Source organism: Schistocerca piceifrons, chromosome 5 (genome assembly GCF_021461385.2).
Source record: "Schistocerca piceifrons isolate TAMUIC-IGC-003096 chromosome 5, iqSchPice1.1, whole genome shotgun sequence".
In the NCBI taxonomy this organism is placed as follows: domain Eukaryota; kingdom Metazoa; phylum Arthropoda; class Insecta; order Orthoptera; family Acrididae; genus Schistocerca; species Schistocerca piceifrons.
In genome coordinates, this window is record NC_060142.1 from 83,965,715 (window position 1) to 83,990,682 (window position 24,968).

Here is a 24,968-nt window from a genome sequence, read left to right on the forward strand (position 1 = left end):
CGTGGCCACAGCAGTTAACTTGAGCCTAACTTTCCCGTGGCTCCCTGTCTCGGTCCTAGATGTTTACTTACTGCTCTGATTTTGGAATATTAAATATACCCTGTCCGGATTATTCAATTGCATTTGTGGCTTGTGATTTCATGATAAGCACGTAAGCGTGTATATGTGGCCCTCGTTGAGGCGGTTTCTCGAAACCGAGGTTCAAATTTAAATGCAATCGTGATATTCAGATTTACTCTTTCATTTAATCATTTCTCAGCGCAGCGGAACAAACCTCCTAGCTTCGTTGCATGTTGGTGTTGGGGCCGTCTTTGCCGTTCTTGAGTGGATGTGGGTCTGAATGTATTAAACCTTTCCCGTCCATCTCTAATTACGACCGCGATTCTAATTTAAGAGATTCTGTTGTGAATCGCATAGCGTTTCACAAGCAATCGTATGTAGTTAGCAGGCGACAGCAGTTATATAGATGTCTTATATCAATGTCTTAAGAAATAAATAATTTTTTTTCAAGTCTTATGCAGTGTACCCATGTTACGTCGCCTTTACCTACACCATTCACCTCGTAGTTTCGTTTTTAGCTCATCCATAGCGTTTCCATGCGCACAGGTCTAATAATTAGTGTTACCTTTTTATTTAAAACAAATTCTTTACAATATATCTGGTTTTCAGGAACGTTGCTGCAAGCTGCTCATATTCAGAGTGTTCACTTACTTTTTACTTTGTTTTAATATTTGATTCATGTGAACATCCGAGTTTTTATGGGTGACATTACAATGATGTTCTTTTATGAGTTTTTCCTTGTGACTAAATTAATTAATTTTACAACTCAGTCGAACCTCTTGTTTGTTGTATGGCTACAGTTGGTGGTAACCCAATCTTTTACTTTGATTTAAATGTCACATAGCATTTCCATTTGCGTGTGGCTCTTTTAGGCCTCAGGATATAGTTCACGGTCCCACTCATTTCATAAACACCACTTAAGCGCACGTCACTTACAGTAAGTAAGGGGAATTTAGGGCATAATCGGGTATGGAAGTAAAGTTGGGAACCCTCATATTTCTCTTTAGGAGTTGGTAACATTGTTTGTTCGCCTTTAGACCATGAAGACAGTCGGCAACTTCAGTATCACCATAACGCTTGGTACTGTCACACGCGTTGCTCTTGAGCAAAATAAATTGATAGATTCTTATGATTGGGATATTGTGTGTTCAATACGGAACTTATACCGTCGTATTACAGGTTTAAACTAGTAAATACAACGAATTATAGTTTTAACTGGCCATATGCACACATGCCTTGTTAAACGATCCTCCGCCATCTTTTTTACATAGAAAGAATTTTACAGGTAAGGTATACTTGGGGTAAAACCGGGTAGAAGCAATGAGGTAAAACAGGAACTACCTCATATTTCCCCATGATGACGTTACATATAACTTATATGTGTGACGTACACTGAAGAGCCAAAGAAACTGTTACACATGCCTTGTATCGTGTAGGGCCCCCGCAGGCACGCAGAAGTGCCCCAACACGACGTGGCATGGACTCTACTAATGTCTGAAATAGTGCTGGAGGAAAGTTACACCATGAATCCTGCAGGGCTGTCCTTAAACCCATAAGAGCAAGAAGGGGTGGAGACCTCTTCTAAACAGCGTGTTGCAAAGGCGTTTCAGATATGCTCGACAATGTTCATGTCTGGGAGTTTGGTAGCCAGCAGAAGTGTTTAAACTCAGAAGAGTGTTCCTGGAGCCACTCTGCACCAATTCAGGATGTGTGGAGTGTCGCATTATCCCGCTGGAATTGTCCAGGTCCGTCAGAATGCACACGAATGAATTCAGGTGATCAGACAGGATGCTAACGTACGTGTCACCTGTCAGAGTCGTATCTAGACGTATCAGGGGTGCCATATTTCAACTGCACATGCCCCACACCATTACAGAGCCTTCATCAGATACATGAGGTAGTCTCCGTACCTGTACACATCCATCTTCTCGATACAATTTGAAACGAGACCAGGAAACACGTTTCCAGTCATCAACAGTCCGATGTCGATGTTGACGGGCCCATGTGAGGCGTAAAGCTTTGTGTCATAAAGGGTACACAAGTTGGCCTTCGGCTCCGAAACCTCACATCGATTATGTCTCGTTGAGTGGCTCGCACGCAAACACTTGTTGATGGCCCAGCATTGAAAGCTGCAGCAATTTGCGAAAGTGTTGCACTCCTCTCACGTTGAACGGCTCTCTTCAGTCGTCGTTGGTCCCGCTCTTGCAGGAATTTTTCCCGGCCGCAGCGGTCGCCGGATTCGTGATACTCACGGTACACTCATGAAATGGTCATATGGGAAAATCCCCACTCCACCGCTACCTCACAGATGCTGTGTCCCATCACCCGTGCGCCGACTATAACACCACGTTGAAACTCGCTTAAATCTTGATAACCTGCCATTGTAGCGTCAGTATTCGATCCAACAACTGCGACAGACACTTGTTGTCTTATATAGGCGTTGCTAAACGAAGCGCCGTATTCTGCCTTTTCACAAATCTCTGTATTCGAGTACGCTTGCCTGTACCAGTTTCTTTGCCGCTTCAGTGTATGAAGAATATTCTTTTAACGGGGTGCTACATGTATGTACACGTATAACTACAATATAATAATTACATATAGAATTTACAATTATTTTATGCCAATTTTAGAATATATTTGTCACTTAAAATTTGATTGATTTTCTCTTATATCCATGCCCTAATTTCATTTAAGATTATACCATTAAGAGCTTTATGCGGTCAGAAAATGAGGAGGTGGTTTAACGGCCATCAGGGAGGAGTGGGAACCAAGCATCAAATACCTTAGTTGTTTGGACTTACATATACTAAAACAGCGACAATGCAAAATGACGTATCTGGCTTTAATACATATGTATTTTTGCTCTTAATACAAATGCTTTTGACAAAGAAGAATTTGCACTACCAGATGCAATAGAAAAAATAATGTGAGATTCCCAGAACACAACTGAGTCAGTTTCTGCTTCTTCTCCACACTCTGGTCCGTGGACTGATGTGCAAATTCAGTCTTCATTCACTGTCTCATCGTAGCATGTAAAACCAGTTCCTCCTTACGAGAGACCATCACCAACCACGTGAAAAGGAAAATGCTCCGTGATCAAGAAGTCTACATACAAAGATGAACTCAGTGTAACAAAAGCATCTTCCCAGCTGGTTGAAAAAATTGGTGACAGACTCCGGGTCCAGACCATAAAAAAAGAGCCTGAAGACGAGAGAGGCAAACAGTTCTTCTGAAGATAAGAATGAAACTCCTTGTCTTCTTTGCAAAAGAGACATACTCGTCACCAAAAAAAAAAAAAAATAATAATAAAACAGATAACCAGATAGTTGGATAAAGTATTTAAAGTGTGAGAAGTGGAACCATCAACATAGTGCAGGGTGGGCTGGGACTGAAGATCACTTGCATGGGTCGGTGTGTCCATGCCTCAGACGGAAAATAAAACATTGCCCGTTTGCGCCAAACAAGGTAAGGGGTGTAACTCTTCAGCCTTTCCCGGCGATCTAATGACATCTTGCGTTGTCGGGTGTTCTGCCGGATATCAGCGTCGTACTTCCACGATATTCCGGTCACGTAGCTCGTGGCCTTCATCAGGTGCGACCTGAGACTGCTCCTCGAGTGGACCTGGTCCAGTATTTATGCCTGTGGCCTTCCCTATCCACCAACGGCTGCAGGCGCTTCCTCTGTGGTCGGCGCCCATTCCCTGCGCACCACCTGATGAAGGTCACGAGCTACGTGACCGAAATATCGTGCAAGTACGACGCTGATATCCGGCAGAACACCCGACAACCCAAGATGTCAAGGTAAGGGGTATTACCGTATATTGCACAGTGCTGAGTTATATTAAATTTAATTTAAACTATCAAAATAAGTTCTCATAGTTCATACATATTGCTTATACCTTATTCATCTTTCACTGAAATAAATTTGAAGTCCCAGCAATGAAAATTGTTGTTGTTGTCTAGCTTTGTCCTTAGCTGCCCGATTATATCCCTACATTTCCTGTAGCATAATCAACATACGATCTGTCACTTTTATGAAATCTGTAACTCCATGGTATTTGAAGCAGAGGGTAAAAACCTCAGGCGCGGACAGAGATTTGAATACACCCAGCAAAATAATGATCAAAGACGGATTCAAGAGCTATTCTGAGACGAAGAGGTTGGCGCTCTTAACAACATAAATTAATTTCATCTTAAACCTTTTAAAGTAGATAGGTACTCAGGAGTAGTTAGATTAGACATCATTTGATGTTCAAATGTGTGTGAAATCTTATGTGACTTAACTGCTAAGGTCATCAGTCCCTAAGCTTACATACTACTTAAAAATGTTCAAATGTGTGTGAAATCTTATGGGACTTAACTGCTAAGGTCATCAGTCGCTAAGCTTTTACACTACTTAACCTAAATTATCCTAAGGACAAACACACACACTCATGCCCGAGGAAGGACTCGAACCTTCGCCGGGAGACATAGTTTGATGCTGGCGTCGCTACATACTTCGAAGCTTATACGAAGATTGTGTCATTTCGAGTTTCAATTCCTCTCCTGAATCAGAAAAAATCCCTCGGCTTGTTGCGACCGTCTGGTTGTCATCTAGATTAGCGATCTAAATGGTATAACTGATAAATTTCGTATTATTACAAGAAATACGCTGTTTATAATAATATATTGTCTTGCCGTAATTCAAAAGATCGAATACAGTTTATTCTATAATCTGTTCCTGTGAAAATATTCTCGTCATCTCTGAACACTTGATCGAAAAAATTGTAGGTTGAGGAAGATACTCCACTTCGAAGGAGTACGTGATCTGCTGTGTGTTGTGTCACATCGCTGATGTGAAGTCGGAAGGGTAACTCATCTGCAATATGATAACGTCACTGATTGTTTTAAGTCGGTTCTGCACAAGTTATGTCGATGACCTGTTAACAGCAATACTCGATACATGAACATTTAACTTAATACGCTGGCGCCATTAATTTGCATTGAAACGTTGTCAATCAGTTACAATCTGAGACTGCACAGAGACAGTGGCTAAAAACAAACATAAATAAGTAAAGGTGAAACGCATAATGAGGAACGTCGGCACGTTTTTACTGATATTGTAATTTTGGTGCAATGTGAAAAATCGTGTGAAATTACTTTAAAAAAGATCCAGTAATAATTGGGAAGAAGAGTCGATGCAGTGATAAGCAGTGTTTAATCATGAATCATTATAGAGAGTTGTAATTGTATTATTGGTAAACCGAAATAATGTTAACGAACTGAACTATCCTTTAATGTAGAAACGTATTGGCTGACAGCTTGCTGCCGGCATTTATAAACATTATTCGAGACCATGTGAAAAATATTCAGATTTCACGACTTCAGTAATGTATGATCAATAAAGCACCCGAGTCACATAACAGATCCGTAGTCATTTTCACTCTTACAGTCCATTTAATTGATCTCATTGAAACATTATCAGAATACATTTCAGTGTATTTCCTAACATGAACTTATTTGTAAACTCGCCCTTCTGCATTTTTTACAGCCGGCTTGGGTGGCCGAGCGGTTCTAGGCGCTACAGTCTGGAACCGCGAGACCGCTACGGTCGCAGGTTCGTATCCTGCCTCGGGCATGGATGTGTGTAGTGTCCTTAGGTTAGTTAGGTTAAAGTAGTTCTAAGTTCTAGGGGACTGATGACCTCAAAAGTTAAGTCTCATAGTGCTCAGAGCCATTTGAACCATTTTTGCATTTATTACAGTTGGCACTTCCACTCTGATCTGCTGAAGTGCAGACACTGCTTGCAGCATGCGAACTACCCAAACATGAGCGAACGATATACAGTTGACTCTTATTAATTCGAATCTCGGTAAATAGAACTCCTCGATGTGTCCAAGTCCCTCGGAGAAAACGGTACATTTCCTCAAGTTCTTCCCTACCGAATATTGATCTTTGAAGTTGAGAAATCTCATTGGGGCTGAACACCGAAGGAAAGAATGAGACTGTGGCTTACAGTGTGCAAGGCGGCTCTCAAACACTAAAACAGCTTTTTATATACGAAACTGTTAACCATAGATATTTCAGTGGTATCAGATCATTTGCCTTTTTTACCATTCCCTTAAAAATGAGTGTAAGACACCAGAATTCAGTAGTGAGTGTCCAAAAAACTAAATTCGTGTCACATAATCGGCTGGGAGTTCCTCAAGAGGGACGGCCGGATGCCTGTTTGAAAGCTGTTGCAATTGGACATCACTTAGAGTGACTTGTGCGGCCTTAGGCAGCCCCAGTAATCCGATCCACGAGTCATTCTTGGCATGTATTCACGCCATTGACATGTAGCGTGAAGACAAACCGAAAACTTCCGGCGTTTGATGGCGATTAGATCAGCCGACCTTACGGTGTCCAAGATCAAAAATGGTTGAAATGGCTCTGAGCACTATGGGACTTAACTTCTGAGGTCATCAGTCCCCTAGAACTTAGAACTACTTAAACCAAACTAACCTAAGGACATCACACACATCCATGCCCGAGGCAGGATTCGAACCAGCGACCGTAGCGGTCACGCGGTTCCAGACTGAAGCGCCTAGAACCGCTCGGCCACTCCGGCCGGCTTGTCCAAGCTCGCACTTCACCATTAGACCATCAAATCCTACAACGAGGGCTGTTGATCCTAGACCAGGACAGGAAAAGGAGACACCAAAAAAAATCAGCTTTTTATGGACAGTTGTGTGATTTACGTCTAGATAACGTGAAACTTCATGTTTTCCTCAGGAAAACCGGTCTGAAATTAAAACCACTCACGAAGCAATAATTAAGAATTTTAAAACTCTTTATTGGAAAGAATTTGTGAGAATGGATAGGAATTAAGATGGTGAGAGGTGAAACAAAAATTTTTGCAATAATAATCATGATTGATAAATTAGGCAGGAATCTTATGATGATTTTGAACTGTCAAGAAATGCGGATTCATCAAGGAGCTTCTAGAACAACGTAGGAGTGGAGAAACGTACTCGGGTTTCCACGATTCCTAGCTTGCGACAAAATGTGTCTTATTACAATTTCGTACATTCTGGCGATAATGTGGAAGCCTGCTATTCCCTGACTGACGCTGAAATTTTGTGTTTTCTGGGTGATCACAAGAAGATGATAAAGTAAAAGAAGAAGAAGATGCAGAGCAGAAGCCATCCGTGACTCCAAAAGACAGAAATATACTGATGTGGGAAACGTCATAACATCAAGAAGCAGTTGTGCGCTATAAACCAAAGTCGCCAGGCGCGGTTCTACATGTGAAAGATGATGTCTATTCACATATCGCGCTAATGGCGTAAGAGGGGCACTACTGGCGCCACTATGAGGATGCAAATCGGGTTGAAACCCGGTGGTCGTCAAGGCAAGGCAGGATTCGTTTACGGCTGTGGACGGGGCCGTAGTCAGTTACTACTTGTTGCCTTTTACAGTACACAAAATTTATTTTAAACCAGTAATTGCAGACTCAACAATAAATAAAAGAATACCACACGTTATTAATGAAGGAATAAACAACAGTGTAAATAATAGTGGTTTCAGTGGGTTACAGTTAGCAAATCACCATTAAATACAGGTACAACAGATAATGGTTTAAAGGCAAGCAAATGTGATCTGGGCAGAAGGCCTTCCACGCCAGGAATGGCAATAAATTAAGAACTGTTTAAAACTCGCCGCAACTTAAAAATTACAGGTATTGAAATATTAAAGGCAAGTCCGCAAACACAGTAGACGGCATCAGACGGCGGGAATGGTAGTAAATAAGGTTTTAAAGGCTTACTGCGTAAATATCAATATCAAATTAGAATTTTAAGGCAAGCGAACATAATCACGGCTGAAGGCCTTACATGCCAAGAATGGTAATAAATTAAAAATTGTTCAAGAACTCGCTGCAATTTACAACTTACAGGCATTGAAATATTACGGTAAGTCGCCACAAACACAGCAGAAGGCATCAGACGCCAGGAATGGCAGTAAGTATGGTTTTAAGGCTTACTGCTAAAATAAAAATACCAATTAGAATTTTAACGCAAGCGAACATAATCAGGGCTGAAGGCCTTACACGCCAGGAAAGGTAATAATATAAAAAAATTGAAACCTGCTGTAAAACAGCAAATACAACAGCAAAAGTTAATTAAAAAAATAAGCATCTGACCCAGATGGTATTCTAGGAAACGACCTCTGAGAAGGTCTGCCAACAAACACTTTTGGGAGCGATGAGATAGGCAGCCAAGTGTTGCATTTACTTCTGAAGATGGTAACTCAGACTAGTGGCAGTCTAGTGAATGACTAATGATGATCTTGCTGAAGCTACCTGACGTCCGATAAACCAAATGCAACGATTGAACGCCGGCAGCGATCGCTACGGTCGCAGGTTCGAATCCTGCCTCGGTCAGGGATGTGTGTGATGTCCTTAGGTTAGTTAGGTTTAAGTAGTTCTAAGTCTAGGGGACTGATGATCTCAGATGTCCCATAGTGCTTAGAGCCATTTGAAACATTTTGAACCAACGATGGAACACTGCGCCAAAGCCGGCGGTCTGCACTACGTCCCCAGAATACTGTGTTTAGAGCGCCCGGAACGAGAAAGGAACCACTACCAGATTTCCGTCCTATTCCACGAACCCGAAAATCTGAACCAACAAGTCACAGTACAGAGGCAAAACCGAAATGTAACAAACCAGAATCAGCAACCGCACATCATTGCGGAAACAATCGCAAGGCGAGCCAAAACCAAGTACCAAATGAGTGACATCAAATTCATTACGCACACAAACGCACACTGAACTCACTATGACAACTCTGACGATGGTTGGTAGAATGAAACAAATCTCTTCACTGCTTTATTAATTCACAGTTGAGTAACCACACCGTCTAATCACTGACCCAAGTGCTTTTAACACAGTAGGGTCTTCAAGTACTAAGCGGTATGCAGATCCATCAAACTGTACATGATGGCCTGATGATAAGCTGTCACGTCATCAAATACCTACTACTGGCGGTTCTAGGCGCTACAGTCCGGAACCGGCGACCGCTACGGTCGCAAGTTCGAATCCCGCCTCGGGCATGGATGTGTGTGATGTCCTTAGGTTAGTTAGGTTTAAGTAGTTCTAAGTTCTAGGGGACTGATGACCTAAGCAGTCAAGTCCCATAGTGCTCAGTGCCATTTGAACCATACTACTTGGTCCACACAGGTGACTGACTCCACTCTACTTGGATTGAAATGCACTCATCTTAAAGCTTGCTGGATCCGGTTTACGACGAAGTCGTGCACTCTAGTGACCACAGCCCTTCCATCGGGCAGTCCATGTGTGCCGTCAGCGGTCCTGGCGTGTTCTCGCACTGCGCGGACCTGGCTCCTCCTGAGTCCCCCACAGAACTGGCACACTCGCACGACCCGGAACAACAGCGACGTCGCCCCAAAGATAGGGCAAGAGTTACTAAATATCGATAACCACCGCTGCTGCCACTAGCGGGCAGGCAACGCTTGCGAAACCGAGTGGCGCCAGTCAACACGAGAAGAAGACAAACAACGTCAACCATGCCAACTAAACGATATCGTCAGGTCTCCAACAGAGGGCGGAACCTACAAACATCACCAACGTGAGCCGCAGCATGGCTCACAGGTTTTCATTAAATACACGCTGTAACGGTCTTAAGCATTAATTATGTTTGGTACTTAAGAATGCCTTTAAAGCGACAAAGACGCCATTATCAACACATCACTGAGTTTTAACAAAATCGTGTAATAGGGCTACGAGAAGATGGATGTTCCGCCTGCAATATTGCAGAAAGACTTGGCAGGAATGTAGCCACTGTACATGATTGCTGTGGTCGCGTGAATGTGCGGTCACAGGAAGACCGGGCTCCGGACGGCCACGTAGCCACTACACAGAGGGAAGACCATCGCGGTCCGCGTATGGTTCTGGCGCATCATATTGCATCTGCTGTAGTGCCAACTGCTGCTAATTCGAGCAGCAGTTGGCACCACAGCAACACAACGGACTGTTACAAATCAGTTACTACAAGGACAGCTCTGAGCCAGACGCCTTGTAGCGTGCATTACACTGACCCCTAACCACCTCCATTTGCGACTTCCATGGTGCCATGCATTAAATGTACTCGCAATTGCGAATAATGAAAACCATCACTGTAGAATGGAGTGACGACAACGAAAATTTGGGCCGGACCGCGACTCTAACCCAGACCTTCTGCATATCGCGAGCGCTCGCCTTACCATTTGGCTATCTGTGCACGACTCGCGGCCAATCCCAAACTTCCATACGTCGTATGCGTGGTGTCAAGCGAGGGTTCATTGGAGGGCAGGGGGGAGCTCTGTTGTGTTTTCTTATAATATCTGCTTCTTCCTCGCTGTCACTGATGGCCGTGTGTTGGTTAGGTCAGTTCAGGATGTGCAATCAACCTGTCTGCGTGCTGCACACACTAGATCTACTCTTGGAGTTATGATCTGGGAAGAGGTTTCGTATGACAACAGGAACACTCTCGTGGTTATATCACGCACCCTGATTGCAAATTTGTACGTCAGTCTGGTGATTTCACCTGTTGTGCTGTCATCTCTGAACAGCATTCCAGGGGGTGTTTTCCTACAGAATAACGCTCGCCCACATACCAGTGTTGTAACACACCATACTCTACAGAGTGTCGACATGTTTCCATGTTCTGCTCGATTACCAGATCTGTGTGAAATCCAACGCGTACGGGGCACTATCAAAAGATAACTCCAGCGTCATCCAAAAACAGCAATAACTGTGTCTGTATTGACCGACCAACCGCAACATGGAACTCCATCCCACAAACTGACATCCAGCACCTGTAGAACACAATGCATACACGTATGCCTGCTTGCATTCAGCGTTCTGGCGATCACACCCGTTATTAATACACAACCATTTCACATTTGCAATGGCTTTTCTCGCGCTTACATTAACCGTGCAACGTTAATTACACTACTGGCCATTAAAATTGCTACACCACAAAGATGACGTGCTACAGACGCGAAATTTAACCGACAGGAAGAAGATGCTGTGATATGCAAACGATTAGTTTTTCCGAGCATTCACACAAAGTTGGCGCCTGTGGCGACACCTACAAGATGCCGACATGAGGAAAGTTTCCAACAGATTTCTGATACATAAACAGCAGTTGACCGGCGTTGCCTGGTGAAACGTTGTTGTGATGCCTCGTGTAAGGAGGAGAAATGCGTACCATCAGGTTTCCAGCTTTGATTATGGTCGGATTGTAGCCTACCGCGATTAAGGTTTATCGTATCGCGACACTGCTGCTCGCGTTGGTCGAGATCCAATTACTGTTAGCAGAATATGGAATCGGTGGGTTCAGGAGGGTAATACGGAACGCTGTGCTGGATCCCAACGGCCTCGTATCACTAGCAGTCGAGATGACAGGCATCTTACCCTCATGGCTGTAACGGATCGTGCAGCCACGTCTCGATCTCTGAGTCAACAAATGGGGACGTTTGCAAGACAACAACCATCTGCACGAATAGTTCGACGACGTTTGCAGCAGCATGGACTGTCAGCTCGGAGACCATGGCTGCGGTTATCCTTGACGCTGCATCACAGACAGGAGCGCCTGCGATGGTGTACTCAACGACGAACCTGGGTGCACGAATGGCAAAACGTCATTTTTTTCGGATGAATCCAGGTTTCTTTTGCAGCATCATGATGGTCGCATTCGTGTTTGGCGACATCGCGGTGAACGCACATTGGAAGCGTATATTCGTCATCGCCATACTTGCGTATCACCCGGCGTGATGGTGTGGGGTGCCATTGGTTACACGTCTCGGTCACCTCTTGTTCGCATTGACGGCACTTTGAACAGTGGACATTACGTTTCAGATGTGTTACGACCCGTGGCTCTACCCTTCATTCGATCCCTGCGAAACCCTACATTTCAGCAGGATAATCCACGACCGCATGTTGGAGGTCCTGTACGGGCCTTTCTGGATACAGAAAATGTTCGATTGCTGCTCTGCCAGCACGTTCTCCAGATCTCTCACCAATTGAAGACGTCTGGTCAATGGTTGCTGAGCAACTGTCTCGTCACAATACGCCAGTCACTACTCCTGATGAACTGTGGTATCGTGTTGAAGCTGCATGGGCAGCTGTACCTGTACACGGCATCCAAGCTCTGTTTGACTCAATGGCGAGGCGTATCAAGGCCGTTATTACGGCCAGAGGTGATTGCTCTGGGTACTGATTTCTGAGGATCTATGCACCAAAATTGCGTGAAAATGTAATCACATGTCAGTTCTAGTATAATATATTTGTCCAATGAATACCCGTTTATCATCTGCATTTCTTCTCGGTGTGCAATTTCAATGGCCAGTAGTGTAGATACATATGTTAACTAGGCAAATGTATTCCAGAAATTTCATTATTCTGATTAATTATCTTTTGATGATGCGATTCTTTTTCAGTCGGCAAACTCCTCAGAACATAGGCAAACGTTAATTATTTTCGGCACATTTTACGATTGAACATACGTTTCACTAAGCACACTAGAGTTTAATTAAGCACAAACAGATCACTGATTTCTTTCTAAAATGAAACTGAAGTTTTCTTGCGTATTTTACAAATTTTATATTTGGTTTTTGTTTAAAATGCTAACATAAATAAAAATTAATAAAAACAGTCAAAAGATCAACTTCCTCTTATTTGACTTTCAGTTGTTACTTCTTCTTCCGTACGTATAAAAACGGAATGTGGTTGAAATGTCACATTATTGTGACCAACGCACTCACAGACCGCAGTAAGCAGCACGAGTAGTGGAGGACATACACACATCAAAAAAAGTTTTGCATTACCTCGGTTCCGCGAGTTCCGGAACCTGTACAGAAAATTGGAACAGAGATCAACATGAACATCATGTCCTCCCTTTCTATTGTTCATGAAAACCACACATTGTATCTTGTAACACCATACTGCGAGACCTTCAGAGGTGGTGGTCCAGATTGCTGTACACACCGGTACCACTAACACCCAGTAGCACGTCCTCTTGTGTTGATGCATGCCTGTAACAAGGCACTGTTGGTACAGATTTCCCCACTCCTCAACGGCGATTCGACATATATCCCTCAGAGTGGTTGGTGGGTTACGTCTTCTATAAACAGCCTTTTTCAATCCATCCCAGGCATGTTCGATAGGGTTTATGTCTGGAGAACATGCTGGCCACTCTAGTCGAGCGATGTCGTTATTCTGAATGAAGTCATTCGCAAGAGTGCAAGATGGGGGCGCAAACTGTCGCCAATATGATGCCGATATGGTTGCACTATCGGTTGGAGAATAACATTCGCGTATCGTACAGCTGTTACAGGGCCTTCCATGACCACCAGCGGCGTACGTCGGCTACCCCAAAACAGCAGGGAACCTCCAACTTACTGCTCCCGCTGGACAGTGTGTCTAAGGCGTTCAGCGTGACCAGGTTGCCTCCAAACAAGTCTCTGATGATTGTCTGGTTGAAGGCATAAGCGACACTCATTGGTGAAGAGAACGTGATGCCAATCCTGAGCTGTCCATTCGGCATGTTGTTTGGCCCATCTGTACTGCGCTGCATGGTGTCTTAGTTGCAAAGATGGACCTCGCCATGTACGTCAGGATTGAAGTTACTGATCATGCTGCCAATGGTGCACAGTTCGAGTCGTAACGGGATGTTCTGTGGCTGGATTATTCAATATGGCGGCGTTGCTGTCAGGGTTCCTCCTCTGAACCATAATCCGTAGATAGCGGTCATCTACTGCACTAGTTAACACTTGGGGGGGGGGGGGGGCTGAACGAGGCACATCATAGACAGTTCCTGTCTCTCTGTATCTCCTCCATGTCCGAACAACATCGCTTTGGTTCACTCCGAGACGTCTGGACACCTCCGTTGTTGAGAGCCCATCCTGGCACAAAGTAACAATGCGGACGCGATCGAACCACGGGATTGACCGTCTAGGCATGGTTGAACTTCAAACAACACGAGCCGCGTACCTCTTTCCTGGTGGAATGACTGGAACTGATCGGCTGTCGGACTCCCTCCGTCTAATAGGCGCTATTCATACGTGGTTGTTTACATCTTTGGGCGAGTTTAGTGAGATTTCTGAACAGTCAAAGGGACTGTGTCTGTGATACAATATCCACAGTCAACATCTATCTTCAGGAGTTCCGGGAACCGGGGTGATGGAAAACTTTTTTCGATGTGTGTATAAAGCATGTCGTGAGAACGCGGATAACGGTGCAGTATGGAAACGAAGATATTTATCTGGCGTCCAAATGGGCATGGTCAATGGTTGCGGACCAAGGTTGGAAGGATCCGCCAAGTGTGTAAACTGTTTGCGTACCGACGTGATTACAGTATACTGGGCGTGGCAAAATACAGCTATACAAAGCAGGCGCCGAGGCAACTGTGATGCACCACGGGACATAGATGACAGCAGTAAACGATGGCTGTGGAGATGTGTACGGACGAATAGACGTGTAACTATTGGGAAACTAACTGCTCAGATGAACCAAGGAGCTACCAACAGTGTCTCTTCAATGACCGTTCAGCGAACGTTGATTCCTATAGGCCTCCGCAGCAGGCGCCTGGTTCATGCCCATGTTGTTGTTGTTGTGGTTTGATGCAGCTCTCCATGCTACTCTATCCTGTGCAAGCTTCTTCATATCCCAGTACCTACTGCAGCCTACATCCTTCTGAATCTGCTTAGTGTATTCATCTCTTGGTCTCCCTCTACGATTTTTACCCTCCACGCTGCCGCGCAGTACTAAATGGGTGATCCCTTGATGTTTCAGAACATGTCCTACCAACCGTTCCCTTCTTCTAGTCAAGCTGTGCCACAAACTCCTCTTCTCCTCAATTCTATTCAATACCTCCTCATTAGTTATGTGATCTACCCATCTAATCTTCAGCATTCTCCTGTAGCACCACTTTTCGAAAGCTTCTATTCCCTTCTTGTCCAAACTATTTATTGTCCATGTTTCACTTCCATACATGACTTCCAGACACTTAAATCTATACTCGATGTTAACAAATTTCTGTTCCTCAGAAACGCTTTCCTTGCCATTGCCAGTCTACATTTTATATCCTCTCTACTTCGACCATCATCAGTTATTTTGCTCCCCAAATAGCAAAACTCCTTTACTACTTTAAGTGTCTCATTTCCTAAGCTAATTCCCGCAGCATCACCCGACTTAATTCGACTACATTCCATTATCTTCTTTTGCTTTTGTTGATGTTCATCTTATACCCTCCTTTCAAGACACTGTCCATTCCGTTCAACTGCTCTTCCAAGTCCTTTGCTGTCTCTGACAGAATTACAATGTCATCGGCGAACCTCAAAGTTTTTATTTCTTCTCCATGGATTTTAATACCTACTCCGAATTTTTCTTTTGTTTCCTTCACTGCTTGCTCAATATACGGATTGAATAACATCGGGGAGAGACTACAACCCTGTCTCACTCCATTCCCAACCACTGCTTCCCTTTCGTGCCCTCGACTCTTATAACTGCCATCTGGTTTCTGTACAAATTGTAAATAGCCTTTCGCTCTCTGTATTTTACCCCTGCTACCTTCAGAATTTGACAGAGAGTATTCCAGTCAACATTGTCAAAAGCTTTCTCTAAGTGTACAAATGCTAGAAACGTAGGTTTGGCTTTCCTTAATGTATCTTCTAAGATAAGTCGTAGTGTCAGTACTGCCTCACGTGTTCCAGCATTTCTACGGAATCCAAACCGATCTTCCCCGAGGTTGGCTTCTACCAGTTTTTCCATTCGTCTGTAAAGAATTCGCGTTAGTATTTTGCAGCTGTGACTTATTAAACTGATAGTTCGGTAATTTTCACATCTGTCAACACCTGCTTTCTTTGGGATTGGAATTACTGTATTCTTCTTGAAGTCTGGGGGAATTTCGCCTGTCTCTTACATCTTGCTCACCAGATGGTAGAGTTTTGTCAGGACTGGCTCTCCCAAGGCTGTTAGTAGTTCATGCCCATATGCTGACTGATATTCATTAGCGACAAAGGATGTAATCTGCACGCCAGTACCGCAGCCGGGCGTCCGCCGAGCGGCGATGAGTGGCATCAGAGACGGTCTTTGGTGTGTACGGCGTGAAACGTCTGAAAGTAAACACCCTACAACAGCCGCCGGAAGGGTCCAGTCCGGAGGAGGGATCGTTGTGGTCTGGAGAATGTTTTCGTGGGATCCCCTGGGATGTATCGTCATTCTAGACGCACAATGGATCAGTATGTATCTATTCTTGGAGACAATGTCCACCCACACATGACGTTTGTTTATCCTCAGAGCACCACTGTACTTGTCCGACCTCTAAATTCCGAAAAAATGCCAGTCGAGAATCAGTGGGACAACCCAGATTGGGCTGCTCGTGCCATAAATCCTAAAACGTGAAACCTAACGCACCTCAGCACGGCAGTGGTCTCGGCATGGCTCAAATCCTCTATCGACACCTTCCAGAATGTCAATCAGTTTCTTCCTGCACGTCCGCGCTGCAAAATGTGTTACTCGTGCCTTTGATGACAGGTTGTCACATCAATGGGACTGGACGGTGTAGATATGACTGGAGTCTTTTTTCTAACTGTGTGAAGGAGGTAACATAACCCGAATGCCATCGGTGCGTGCGTTTCCCACGCCGAGACTAAAAGTAAGCTGCAGAGTGATCTCTATGTATAGGGTCGGTTCTTGTGTTCGTAGCATTTTACCATAAATCACAAGACATACACGCAACAGAGACTTTAGTTATAGTCCGCAGCTCGTGGTCGTGCGGTAGCGTTCTCGCTTCCCACGCCCGGGTTCCCGGGTTCGATTCCCGGCTGGGCCAGGGATTTTCTCTGCCTCGTGATGACTGGGTGTTGTGTGATGTCCTTAGATTAGTTAGGTTTAAGTAGTTCTAAGTTCTAGGGGACTGATGGCCATAGAAGTTAAGTCCCATAGTGCTCAGAGCCATTTGAACTTTAGTTATTAATAATATATTCTCCTTCACTGTTTACAACTGTCTGCCAGTACCGCATTACCTTTCACATTCTGCGACTGTACAAATTATGTGGTCTTGAGGCGTATTTTCTTCCAGAAAGGAAGCGAGGTGCCGGGGCTAGCAGTGTATTTAACACTAAATTCTTCTAGAATCTACCTATATAAATGATGCTCTAAGCCCCCCCGTATTCTAACTCCGACTTTTGCTGTTGCACATGGATTAAAAGGAGACGCGAACTGACTGTAATCGACCCTGCAAGTGGAGTAGAAAAGAGTTTGGCACCTGCAATAATTTAATTTGATAGAAATTAGTTTCATAAAGGAAAGTTTCATTAATGTAGTGAGAAATGATAGGGTTGCTCTACCGATTAACAGAATGAAAGTTGTGTCAAAAATAACAATATGATTTATTATGACTAAACTTACAATAATAAACAAACCACATGAAACATTTACAATACATCAAATTGGCTCAAATTGGATACTCAAATAAATGCTGTGAAGGTGAAGCTTTCCCTAAACTAGATTGTGACATTTATGACGAAGTGGTATGTGGAGCCAATTCCTTGCAACTCAAGAGAAACACACAGCCAACCCAATATTAATTTCTGCTACAGCAGTGAGAACTCAGACAATGAACACCGAAGACAGAACAAAGTTCGAAAAGACGAACAGGCGCTTTGCCGGTGCTGCGGTCGTTCATCATTACCAAGCTGTCTTTTTAACTGCAAGGACATGATCTGGCGTACCGGAGGCGATGGCTGGTTGCTTCGACGTCCTGTCGTGGTGATGATAATGTCGCGAGTATAGCCAGAAACAAATTATCCTGGCCTGCTTGTTCCAGACTAAAGACTTCCTAGCACTACAAATGCGCCTCTGAGGGAGACGAAGAAGGCTCGCCACACAATCACTGACGGTACAGTGATTGATCTTAACAAGCGAAGTCACACAGTAACTCCGATACAGTCAACTTTAGCCAAAACTGCTGAAGACGGACAACATAGGCCGCTTGTACGCAGAACGCTCAATTGCCAACTGTACTCGGAAAGCCGGCCGAAGTGGCCGTGCGGTTAAAGGCGCTGCAGTCTGGAACCGCAAGACCGCTACAGTCGCAGCTTCGAATCCTGCCTCGGGCATGGATGTTTGTGATATTCTTAGGTTAGTTAGGTTTAACTAGTTCTAAGTTCTAGGGGACTAATGACCTCAGCAGTTGAGTCCCATAATGCTCAGAGCCATTTTTTGGTACTCGGAAAGTTACGTTGAAGTCGAAACTTCAGCAACTTCGTCAAACAGTTGCAATTAAATAAAAGTATATTAGACAGCCAACGGAAGACAGGCTGTCCAGAGCAGCGAGAGCTCAGTCTTGTAACCTACTCCTACCGAAAGGCGAGAGCCGACTCTCTCAAGAGCACCAGTACAAGCGGAACACAGAACATTCCCGCCCCCACGACAGTGGCCGTGGTTAAACGTTCCTATCAGCAACTCGAAAACCTGCGGAAAATTCCACTCTATTGGTGAAGCACTACCATTCCACCAATGGAGACTCTTGGCGCCAATTTCTGCGCCGATTTTGCTACTTCACGGAGCTATGCCCTGAGCAAGCCAATCACAGTTACGATTTTGCAGAAAACGCGGGAATTTGCCCGCCCAGACTGCCTGGGAACACAAGTCATTCCCACGCCTCGCTGGTAGCCCGCCAGAAACGGTTTTCACTGAGTTTCTGCGAAGTAACGGTATCTCTAGCCCAGCCGCCCCTTACGGCGCATCTGGGCGTGTCGCTCCCTCTCTTATGACAATGTCGGCTTGTGGAAAGCATCCACTCGACCCCGCCGGGAATCGAACCCGGGACCCCGTGCGAGCCAGTTGGTGACCAGTAAGCAGTGATGCACATACGTCCATTTTGTGATTTTGGCTTAGTGTATGCGGCACCCACACACCCGATTTTTGAACCTTCGCATTGCGTGCAAATGTCGCACTATCTCGGAATGGTCACATTTCATCACATTTGCCAGTTATCGTGTACACTGGTGTGTATCATTGTGGATTAATGCGTTTCAACGATCTTCGTCGGATTCCGAAGGTTTTCCTGAACGTGGAGAGTCACTAACGTCGAAACGATGCTCTGTAAAACGAGTAAGCCAGTTTACTGCCGTGCTCTGTCCAGCGGCATTATCGCCATACACGGCACAAATGTTCCTGACTGCCTCCGTACCTGTAATCCTCTACTGGACTCAAACAGAAGAATATGTCGGAAATGTTCCGATTTCTCCATTCCGCACTCCATTTTTTAGCATCTACAGCTGCACTCATTATATCCCAATGACAAAATGGTAATATCCAAACGCAAATAGCAACAGTGAACTACAAATAAAAAATGACCGTCGATAAAAACTCATACCAAATGCAGTAGCAACACGCAAAACAAAAACAGTACGAACGTATGCACCAGTCTATTATACGAGTGGTATGAGGGGGAGAGGGGAACAAATATGCTCGTCAGGAATACAGCTGCTGAAAGAAAATAAATTTGATTTTAAATACAACTGATCAAAACCAGCTCTGCGTTTCACTTCCATCTCCATATTACTGCAGCAGTCTAGACAGGAACAATAGGTAGAAAGAAAGCAGAGAAAAATCCGGAACCGTTAGAGATTTTATGCTGTAGTAGAAAGTCAAGATGACATCGACAAATAATGTAAGAAATCAAGAGATAGTAAATAGAATATGCTATGACTGAGGTTTGTAAAGAACGGTACGCAGAAGGTAAGACATATGAGGAGCATGTGAAAGGCATCTTGGACTGATTTATCCGGCAGCGGAGATAGCAGAACTTCCAGTCGAGGCTGAAAACATTTAAGTCTATGGCTGTGTTTCGTACTTAGGGACAAAAGCGTTTTGCATATGAAATAATTGCGTATTTTTGTCGCCGACTAATATACGGAGCTGTGGTCGTCTCATACTTGCTGTGAAAACCGTTCTAAATAACTAACTTAAAAATTGCGAAATTTAAAAGCACTTTCGGGAATTATGAATCTTAAAAGTTGACATCCTGAAACGTGGCCTTCTAAGAATAAATAAATAGATCTTGTGTGACTAGGGCCTCCCGTCGGGTAGATCGTTCGCCACGCCACTTCGGCGACTTGCGCGTCGATGGGAATGAAATGATGATGATTAGGATAACACAACACCCAGTCCCTGGACGGAGAAAATCTCCGACACAGCCGGGAATCGAATCCGGCCCTTAGGATTCTGACGTGCTGAGCACTCAGCTACCGGGGGCGGACTCTGAGAATAAACTGTATGGGCAAAATAAATTACAATCAAAAGTTAAGAAAAAGACGATCTAAACACGGGCTTAAGATCTGAGGGGAACTCACTGAAGAAGAATTCATTAATACTGTCCCTTTATTCGGAGGGGGCAGGGTTGGAACAGATTGAAATATACGGTTGGAGACGCAAAATTAAAATAAATTTATGAGTATTACAGAAATCGTCACAGCTCTGACCGCACCTGTACTTGACATACTGTAGTAAAATGGAGCGTTGAGAGAGAATAATTACACAGACTGCATTATTTTTTACATTTAGAGAAAATATTATTTTCATCGTTTTAACGCCTTTGAGAACAAAGACGACAACTCTGTAGGTATCAATAATCAATGTTTTCATAAAGCTTAACAGTAAAATTCTAACTTCGGTTATATTATGCTTACATAGAGGATAATTAGTTATGGACGATGGCCTATGAACCAGATGAGTCCATTTTATGGACAATTAATTTATGATCCCTTGGAAGACATATCTAAGTCTGTAAACAGGGACAAATGTGTTTGTGATATTCACGTATTAAAAGTCATTTACACCCAATTTGCTGACAGTAAAACTGTGAAGATGAAGAACAGTGTTGTGAAACTAGTGGACAAGTTCACATTATGTCGACAACACAAAAAGACAATACATTTATACTGAAAGCCATAAACGAGGTAATACACTGACGATTTCAACGCTGGTAGACAAAAGCCAAATCTGGAAGCTTAAAAAAAAAAGAAAGAAGGCTTTGATAGTTCATACGCTGAAATGAGATTTATTGGCGCCGTTCTAGAAAAGAGAAGATTCATGGAATATTAATCGAAGAGAACACGGTGGTGGAGTGCTCAGGGAAGCTGTATTTCGCAGACACGGCTCTCTTGAAATATAAGAGATTTTTATTTGCCAGCAGGAGAGACCTGTCAAGGCCAAAGCACCAGAATAGGAGGTTGAGCCTAAACCTGCAACGATCATTATGGTTTATCGTCCTGTCTATAGCAACGTCATTGAAGATATAGCACGGTGTGCACTGGCACGAAGAAGGAAATCGATCATGCTCTTTTCAAAGGAACTTCACTGTCATCTGTGATAAGCTATACTGTAAAAATAGAGAAAATCTACACTGAAGCGCCAAAGGAAGTGGTATAGGCATGCGTATTCAAAGACAGAGAAATGAAACAGGCGGAATACGGCGCTGCGGACGAAAACAACCATATAAGACAAGTGTCTGGCGCAGTTGTTAGATCCGTTACTGCTGTTACAACGGCAGGTTATCAAGGTTTAAGTGAGTTTGAACGTGGTGTTATAGTCGGCGCACGGGCGATGGGACGCATCATCAAATGGTTCAAATGTCTCTGAGCACTATGGGACTTAACTTCTAAGGTCATCAGTCCCCTAGAACTTAGAACTACTTAAACCTAACTAACCTAAGGACGTCACACACATCCATGCCCGAGGCAGGATTCGAACCTGTTACCGTAGCAGTCGCGCGGTTCCGGACTGAAGCGCCTAGAACCGCTCGGCCACCGCGGCCAGCCCGAATTCCTTGACATAAAAAATGACATAAACGACAGTTATACGAGAGACGAGTACATGGCATCAGGGAAGAATCATCAGGGCAAAGTCGTCAGGTCCTAAAATATTAATGAATAGGCGGATTGGAAGACGGCTTTGTAAAACTGCCCCAGTCATCTTTTTTAGCGTTGCGCGTAGTGATAAACGCTAGAATAGAGAGAGTAGAAGAGAGGTGGCACTAGCGAAATCTACAACTGTAACCTCTAAAACTTGCCCAAAACTGCCGTTATCGCCAGTACACGAACCCTCCAATTAACAGCAGACCTTCTGTTTGCTCTTGGCCACTCCACGGCTCGTCTGCAAACCTTTGTAGAGTGAGTGTAACTATATTAAGATACAGGCTATTATCATGTTTTCATTACAAAATTTGAAGAACTAAATTCTTAGTTTAAATACTGACAAGAAGATGAAAATCGGTATGTAACGAAAGACATTATAAAGAGCTTCAATTGCAAGTATTTTTATTCAGAAGATAGTTTTAAGCTGACGATAACATTTAATCTTGGTATGAAAAACACATCAACAAGCGTAGTCTGTCCGTTGTAACACTCTGGTATTCCACAATATTACTCTGGATCAATATTTTCTCTGGTACGCTTTACAGATTGTGTTACGGAACCAGAGCCGACACTATTTCGTAGTGTGTGGCAGTCTGTTTGTACTCTTCTCAAGCTACTAATAAAAATGTAAGTGTCAAGGTAAGACGATTCGAAAGTTACACCAGGTAGATGGTAGGGTCCACATACGCAGTATTCTAGGCGAATGGCTGCGCAAAAGATGCACCACACCGCGGGGGTTGGCCAGCAATAGGGGAAATTTCCCAGGGCTTCCATGGCACACGTGACTTTATTGGAAGGCAGCATGACATGTGTGGACTACGTGAACATTTTTAAGGACCACCTGCAACCCTTTATACATGAGGCCTTCCCCGTGGGATGGCGTCTTGCAGAACAGTCGTTGTCGCAAGAGGAGAAGCATACTGCAGTGCTTCGAGAAGGTTGATAGTGAACTCACGTTGATGTCATGGCCACCAAATTCGCCTGATCTGAACCGGACGGGAAGCATCAGGGATTCTGTCGGGAGCTAGTTGCCCACCCAGAAAGCATCGGCTCCTAATTTATGTGAACTGCATGACCTGTGTTACTTATTTAGTTACATGCTGCATAGATTATCTGAACGATTTTTTTTAGCGAAATGACGTGGACCGTGTCAGTTTATAAGATAAGTACACATGTTTAATGTTAACATTAGTGACCACATTATTATTTTTTGTCCTATTCATGCAACTACTTTTTTTTACTGGGAACCGGTTTTTAAGTAGAAGTTCATCAGTGGAAAAGAAGGAGTTGTCTCGGAGAAATGATTTTAAATCATATTTAAAACTCGATCTGCTATCTAAAAATGGTTCAAAAGGCTCTGAGCACTATGGGACTAAACTGCTGAGGTCATTAGTCCCCTAGAACTTAGAACTAGTTAAACCTAACTAACCTAAGGACATCACAAACATCCATGCCCGAGGAAGGATTCGAACCTGCGACCGTAGCGGTCTTGCGGTTCCAGACTGCAGCGCCTTTAACCGCACGGCCACTTCGGCCGGCTGATCTGCTATCTGTCAGACATTTTATGTTATTGGGTAAATGATCAAAAAATTTTGTTGCTCTCTGCTGAACTCATCTCCGAGCCACTGAAAACTATAACAGTGGATTATTGTGAAGGTCATTTTGCACTCTGGTGTTGTAGGTATATGCATCACTTATCTAAATGTGATGGATTATTTACGATAAATTTCATCAATACATATATATTGTGACGGAGGAATTAAAATGCCTATCTCCTTGAAGAGGCACCTACATGACTTCCTTGGGTGAACACCACATTTTTTCTTACTTCTCGCATTTGCACAATGAATACTTTCTTTCTACGTGATGAGTTACACCAGAAAATTATTCCGTACGACATTACTGAGTGACATTCAAAAGTTTGTAGCGTTCTCCCCAATTTACTGACTCCTGCTCATGTGCTACAGGAGTTGTTGGTATAACTACTTGTTATACGGAACTGAGTGTAGTTTGTTTTTTCAAAATTTAGGGAACGTTCATTTTCAGAAAAACCACTTAATATGTAGCTTCCTTTTCAATGGGGTTTATTATAACACTAATATCTTCTGCGAAAAGCACCAAAATTGCTTGTTGAATGTTAGTTGGGGGGGGGGGGGTCATTCTCATATATAGGGTTATTACAAATGATTGAAGCGATTTCACAGCTCTACAATAACTTTATTATTTGAGATATTTTCAAAATGCTTTGCACACACATACAAAAACTCAAAAAGTTTTCACAAATGTTCGATATGTGCCCCTTTAGTGATTCGGCAGACATCAAGCCGATAATCAAGTTCCTCCCACACTCGGCGCAGCATGTCCCCGTCAATGAGTTCGAAAGCATCGTTGATGCGAGCTCGCAGTTCTGGCACGTTTCTTGGTAGAGGAGGTTTAAACACTGAATCTTTCACATAACCCCACAGAAAGAAATCGCGTAGGATTAAGTCGGGAGGGCGTGGAGGCCATGACATGAATTGCTGATCATGATCTTCACCGCGCCGAAAATTCAAAGCGTTTGACTTTGTCATCGGGTGTCAGGGCTTGTAGCAATTGTAAACGGTAAGGCTTCTGCTTTAGCCTTTTCCGTAAGATTTTCCAAACCGTCGGCTGTGGTACGTTTAGCTCCCAGCTTGCTTTATTCGTCGATTTCCGCGGGCTACGCGTGAAACTTGCCCGCACGCGTTCAACCGTTTCTTCGCTCACTGCAGGCCGACCCGTTGATTTCCCCTTACAGAGGTTGGTTCAAATGGCTCTGAGCACTATGGGACTTAACATCTATGGTCATCAGTCCCCTAGAACTTAGAACTACTTAAACCTAACTAACCTAAGGACATCACACAACACCCAGCCATCACGAGGCAGAGAAAATCCCTGACCCCGCCGGGAATCGTACCCGGGAACCCGGGCGTGGGAAGCGAGAA